This window comes from Nuphar pumila, chromosome 10 (genome assembly GCF_984573655.1).
Source record: "Nuphar pumila chromosome 10, dmNupPumi1.hap1.1, whole genome shotgun sequence".
Classification (NCBI taxonomy): Eukaryota; Viridiplantae; Streptophyta; class Magnoliopsida; order Nymphaeales; family Nymphaeaceae; genus Nuphar; species Nuphar pumila.
In genome coordinates, this window is record NC_143258.1 from 93095390 (window position 1) to 93102256 (window position 6867).

At 43.2% G+C, this 6867-nt stretch overlaps 1 pseudogene across 1 annotated transcript; it reads right to left on the reverse strand.

Moving 5' to 3' along the window:
- Positions 1-225: 225 nt before the first annotated feature.
- LOC149827387 (F-box protein At5g46170 pseudogene) lies at positions 226-2120 on the reverse strand (annotated as a pseudogene). Its single transcript, XR_016435160.1, has 2 exons — positions 2034-2120; positions 226-1967 (listed from the first exon to the last, which is right to left on the reverse strand). The product of XR_016435160.1 is annotated as an F-box protein At5g46170 pseudogene (transcript).
- Positions 2121-6867: the final 4747 nt, after the last annotated feature.

The window sequence follows — 6867 nt, forward strand, 5'->3', positions numbered from 1 at the left end:
GATAGTATTGCAGGTAGATGTCTGGCCATACCTTTACACGCTTTCGATCCAAATCTCCTGTGCCACAAACAGGGAAGACACCCAAAACAAAGCAACTTAAAAAGAAATGGTAAACCTGATGCACATACAAAGCAGAATTACTGACAACTGAGGAAAACGGATACCACAATAATCTGCAATAAGATGTAGATGGAAACATATCAACTCTAGAGCAACAAGTAATGCATCAGACATCAAATGCAACAGTAAGAGAGTTTTTAACAGATACTCTGATCTACTCCAGCTTTACAATGGCATACTGCCATGATGCAATTTCTACAAGCAGCAAGACACCACTTTTACACATTGAGCACTGGATCAATCCCAAGCGAAGGAAGAATTAAAAAGAATAAAAGAAGGAAGAAAGAAACCACTATTTTTTTAGTGAGACTCAAAATTCATAACCCACTAAAAGAAGAAAATTACATCAGGGAATTTTTATTACAAATCGAAGATTATTTTACAGATATCCTCACCATCATCATCATCACCACCGCCACCACCACCACCATAGATGGATGATCTTACCGCCGATCTGCACGGCACCATCCTTCATTCCACAGATGTACAATACCCACATCATTTTCGCCCGTTCAAACCATTCTCTCCGCCGAACTCCAGGATCATTTCCCCTTTTCCCCACTTGCTTCTGCATAGCGAAATCAGAATTCCCCAGAGATTTCAAAGAGAATTCTCTCAGAACGGGTTCATCTCCAGGAGGTAAGTTCTCCTCTTAACCATGGCTTTCGCGGCTTCTCTGAAGGGCTCCTCGAACGCGCCTGCAACAAATGCTTCCGTCGTCTCCTTGTTGATCGGCCAGTCGGTCGGCCTAATGGCGACGAGAGTCGCCCCCTCCAACACATACCCGGACGCGAGCTTGAGGCGAGGGGCGTACCACAGCTTCATGTTCAACGCCGGGACCTGCGTCCTGTTGGAGGAAGACGACGATGGCGCCACAGGCGCAAGCCGGAACTTCGCGAGCTGCTCCTTCCCCATGCAGAGCATCCCCTGCCCGTCGACGTCGGTGAGAACCAGGCTATCGAGCGTAGGATGCTCTGCCACGATCTGCTGGAGGAGGTAATGCCGGGCGGAGGCGGCGATCAGCGAGGTGATCGTCCAGACGACGCGCAGCTTCAGCCCGCCGTTCGTGTAAAATGACTCAGGGATGCCTCCCTGGTCCTCGGGGCCGCAATTGGGGTCCCTCTCGGCTTCAATGGCGGGATCTACGGGGAGATCGTCGCCAGCAGCGGGCCACCGGCGGAAGGAGGTGGCGCCGAGGATGGCGCAGCTCTCGAGCGAGCTCCCGAACTCGGCCTTCCACTTGAGGAGGGCGCCGCCGTCGACGCCGAGCTCTCCGCCGGGGAGCTCGATGCGGAGCCGGCGGAGCTCCTTGAAGGAGCGGAGGACCTCGCAGGGGGAGTGATGGGAGACCTCCGCGAGGATGACGCGCTTGGGGCCAATCATCTGCTGGATGGCCTGGATCGGCCGGAGGATGCTGCCGAGGAGCAGCTTGGCGAGGTGGGCGAGGACGCCGCCCGGCTTGGTGCCGCCGCCGGTGGAGGGGTCATCGTTGTCGCCGGAGATGACGCAGTCGACGCGGACGACGACGGAGTCGACCTGGGGGAGGAGGGAGGCGAAGCGCCTAGAGACAGCGGAGCAGCGGCCGAGCGCCTTGACGTCGCCTAGCTTGTTCAGGATGAGGAGGAGCACGGAGTCAGGAAGCCGATCGAAGTGGTCCACCACCAACGGCCGAGATGCCTTCCCCAGTTCGTTAGTGTCCGACAGCATACCTCCGAATCTGATGCAGCTGAAGCAGGGACTCCCACTGGAAGACGAGCTAAAGTTTGAAGCCTCAAATCCCGCTGGTGGCGCTCGCCCTTCTTATTTCTCTCCTTCAATCTTTAATTCTCTGCTGCCAAGAGAGCGGTCTGAGGGAAAAAAAACTTCCGTTTATTATTTTTTTAGGAAGAGCTGCTGAAAATTTCAGTTATTACATTTATCCGCCAGCTTTTTTTGTCATACAGTCATAAAATTACTAAGAGAGTAGTAGGTCGGTCATACAATTCGGCTCCACTCCTCCCTCTGTTATCCCTGCAATGCAAAATATTGTTAATGCAAGTTGTTTTGCTCAAATCTGACCCATAAATTTGTTCATCATTGTCAATTTAATAAGTGTCAACTCTTATTACATCATATTTTTTCAATGAAAAAGTACAATTTTTAAATAACATGATTTTGTGCTTTTCTAACTGTTAATTTTTTAATCACCAAAAAATATCTAGACGGACGATGTAGATCACATCTATTCAATCTGATTTAGTCAAAGAAACTGGCATCAATAAAATCTCAAGGAGGGTTGTGACTTTGGGGACGACTGGAACTGAATGAAAGATCATGGGAATACAGCTCATTTTCTCATGATGGGCGAAACGGATGCCTGTTATGGTGAACCAAACCCCACATTTTTATGAAAATACTGCATGTTTCTTAAGAAAATATCTTGGGCTCCCTTCCTTTTCTCCCTTAAAATCAGGGATTTCACATTTTTCAAGAAGGAGAACCTAAAACCCAATCTTTGAGAGAGCTCGGATCTTGGTGTGAGGCATGTGACACACACATCAGCACTCTGCAATCTGAGACTCAGCTCTCAAACGCCCAGCTTTTTACCTTCACATTATACATGCAGCACCGCTGCATATTGGGCATGCAGTGATCTGTTTGATAGTTGCAGTGTCCATCTCGAGAAATATTGAGATCGAAGGCCATCAGCAGCGATGCCACTGGCATTGAAAAAATGGTCTCTCTTACTACTAAAACTATCGAACAATTGTGGCTTAATAAATGTACACTAACACTCATCACGGTTAAACTGTGGTTACTCCTTTCTCGGTCAAAAGATTCACTGAAAAGTTGGGTGCTGAAAAAGTATAACACTCTTTCTGCAATATCAGTAAAAGCAAAGCCTCCAAAAGAAATTTTCGGTTCATTTTTGGATTATCCAACTAGGCAGTGTCGTGGAGGCACGATAGACCGTTAGCTTCGGAAACATCTTTTCTTTTATGTCGAAACTACCCATCATCCTTGTAATTGTAGACGAGAAAGGACTTTGACTCAAGGCATGACAATTTGACAATTAATAAGGGATCAGTTTTTTGCCTCGGCTCTGCTGGCTCAGCGCGGGACAGCTGGGCCCCACGGATGGGTACCGTTCTATTTTGTGTCCCTTCCAAGGAAATTACAGGATTGCCATCCCCCAACCGATTGACTTGTTTGGGCAAGCCTCGAGAGTCAAGCCCCAATCGGACCATCCGTTGGAAAGATATTCTTGATAACCAACCAGCAGTGGTTTAATATTTAATGATTTCCTTTGGGGCTGACTGATATTTATCATTTTCAGAGGAAAAACAGGGCCAGCCATGGGAGTGGGAGTGTCAACGGGTCCGGTTTTGTTCGGATTCAGGTGGAATCAGGACCAGATTTTTGGGTATGATATCGGGTATGGACTCAAGTTTAATCCGGTTTATTATAAGAAAAATCATACTCAGACCCGATAAGAACTTTATGAACCAAACCCAGACCATACCCGGTAAAACCATACTTTTTATCATTTTTACATTGAAAAATTACGGGTCTTAATCGGAACTCAAGTGGAGTCCGAGTCTGATATAAAATTCATAAACTATACCTGGGTCCATGTATTAATTGAACCTTAGGTCTTAATCGGATCTTCTAATTTATCATCATTCCCGGATCCTATAGCGTTTGGTTTAGATAAGGTCCCATCAAACCAGGCCCGTTGACACCTCAAAATTAGGGGTGGCAATCGGGTCGGGTTGGTGGGTCGGGTTGGTGGGTTGGCGTGTCAGCATACCTCAACCCGAACCCGGCCCGTTTATTAAACGGGTCGGTTGTGGCAAACACGAACCCGACCCGTTTAATAAACGGGTAACCCGACACAACCCGCCAACCCATTTAATAAATGGGTTGGGTCGGGTAAACGGGTTTTCAGGTTGGCGGGTCGGGTTGGCAGGTAGGTAGGTTGGCGGGTCGGGTTGACAGGTTGTGTCAGAAATTGCCACCCCTACTCAAAATGGGAGCGGAGGGGCACGTTCACTGGCGAAAATAACGGGCACGAAAACAACGGGAGGGAGCAGTAGTCGCTGTCAAACTTTCAACTAGGGGTGGCAATTTCTGACACGACCCGCCAACCCGCCTCTTAGGCGGGTTCGGGTTGGGCTTAAGCCAACCCGTTTAATAAACGGGTCGACCCGCGTAACCCGTTTATTAAACAGGTCGGGTTCGGGTTGGGGGCATGCCAACCCGCCAACCCGGCTGACCCGTTTAATAAACGGGTTAGGCGGGTGGGTCAACCCGTCAACCCGCCTACCTGCCAACCCGATCTGTAAACCCGCCAACCTGACCCGCGAACCTGAAAACCCGTTTACCCGGCCCAACCCATTTATTAAATGGGTTGGCAGGTCGTGTCGGGTTACCCGTTTATTAAACGGGTCGGGTTCGTGTTTGCCATAGCCGACCCGTTTAATAAACGGGTCGGGTTCGGGTTGAGGTATGTTGACATGCCAACCCGACCCGATTGCCACCCCTACTTTCAACAGTGTGTAGGCCATTTATGGAACCGGAAGTTATTAACGAACCGTCCATTTTTAATATATGTCACATAGACACGGGGGCACGAACGGTCAGTGAGTTTTAGACACGAAGTTATAAGCTCTCCCCCCAATACAAAAAAATAAAATAAAACTGTAAATATTGTTTGCATCTGATCTTTCGTGTCACCAAGGACAACAATTAGCGTGCTCCTTGTTACATAAGTTTTAATATGTGTAAGAAATAGCCATTCAACTGGATCAGATGCAAACAGGACATTTGACCCAGATGAATAATTTAATCTGATTTTCTAACAATCTACAACTTTTTATATTTTTCTCAATATCTAAGATAGTTGGACCATTTTATCATTCATAACTATGAATTTATATGTTATAGGGATAAAATTGTATAGCCGGCTAGTTGCAACTTCTACTTAAATCTAGAATGGTAGATATTTTTATGTGAAAAATCAGACCTCACAAACTCACATAAATTTATTTTTGAATTTTTGATAAAATTGAAATTATCAAAATCATAAATATTTTATGTTTTCGCATATATTTTAATATTTTGTATAAAATATTTGTAAAACTCCACTTAAATCATATTGTTTCACATAAATCAAACTTTTTGCATAGAATTCACAATTGTGCATAAACATATTTTTGAAAATCCTTCTATTTCTTAAATGAATTGGTTATTTGCCATTTTAGTTGTTTCAACGATTATGTGAAACAATAGGATTGTTGCAAAATTATTGGATTTATGCGAATCAATAAAATTTTCGTAAATATTTTTTTTGAATTTGTTAATATGGTTAAGCAAATTTATTCAATATTTATGATTTTAGTTGTTTCAATTTTTTAAAGTAATTTTTTTTAAATAACAGCAAATATAAGCAAATAGACATTCAAATCATAGTAAGCAAATAATTTATTATGTTTTTTACGATTTTGGAAAGTATATGCAAAAAAGTATAATGTTTATGAATTTAGTGGTAAGTAGTAAATAAAGTTTTACACGTATATTTTTGTGATTTCATGAAGTATATGTGAAAAAATAGGATATTTGAGAATTTAGTGAACTCATATTAAGTGAAGTTTCACATGCATATTCTTACGATTTCATGAAATATATGCAAAAGAGTAGGATATTTGTGATTTTGGTGGTATCAGTTTCACAAAAAACTTTGCAAATAAATTTATGCAAGTTCGTGAAGTTTGAGTTTTTGCATAAAAAAATCAGTGATTCTAGATTTAAGTTGAAGTTGAAACTATCCGATAAGCGATATGTAATAAAGTATAAATTTGCAGTTGCTAAGGAAAAAAGTGTCATAACTATGTCAGATATTTATGATTTTGAACCTCAGTAGAATAGCAAAAATTATAGGGCATTTTCAAAAAACAAAGTTATATTTACCGTACAGTTCAATCATTTTTCGTAAAATAAATCTTGTCTTGTAAAGATGTTTAGCTGAATGCATGTTGTAAAAAACAAAGTTATATTTACCCCACATGGTTCGTGATGCAGGGCTGAAGCTAGATGTACTTGGGTTCAAGATCCATTCATGAGTCTATTTTATTTTTAGTTTTTTTTAATATGTTTGTATCATAGCTAGGGTTTGGATCTATATTAGAATAGGGTTTTTCTGTTTTAGTATAAATATGCTTTTACAAAGGGCTTGTATTGAGTTGACCAATTGAAAATATTCTTTTTGTAGTAGGGTTTGGACCCCACCTCACGATGGGGGTCAAACCAGTCCAGTGCATTCATCCCTTTCACATTTCCTTTGAGCCCCTCCATTAACCCGTTCTTGTTATCCAAACAGGATTCAACATGTTTTAAGCCCACTTAACCCTCTTTTAGACCTAAATCCACCCCAAAACCCATCGCATTCTATCCAAATCAACCTAAAGCCCCCCATCTAACACCCCCAAACCTACCTTGAATCCAGTCCAACATCAAAAGCCATCAAAACCCGGTTCGTTAGTGTCCGACAGCATACCTCTCTGAAATCTGATGCAGCTGCAGCAGCAGCAGCAGGGACTCCCACTGGAAGACGAGCTAAAGTTTGAAGCCTCAAATCCCGGTGGTGGCGCTCACCCTTCTTATTTCTCTCCTTCAATCTTAATTCTCTGCTGCCAAGAGAGCGGTCTTTGAGAAAAAAAAATTAAATAACATGATTTTGTGCTTTTCTAACTTTTAATTTTTTTAATC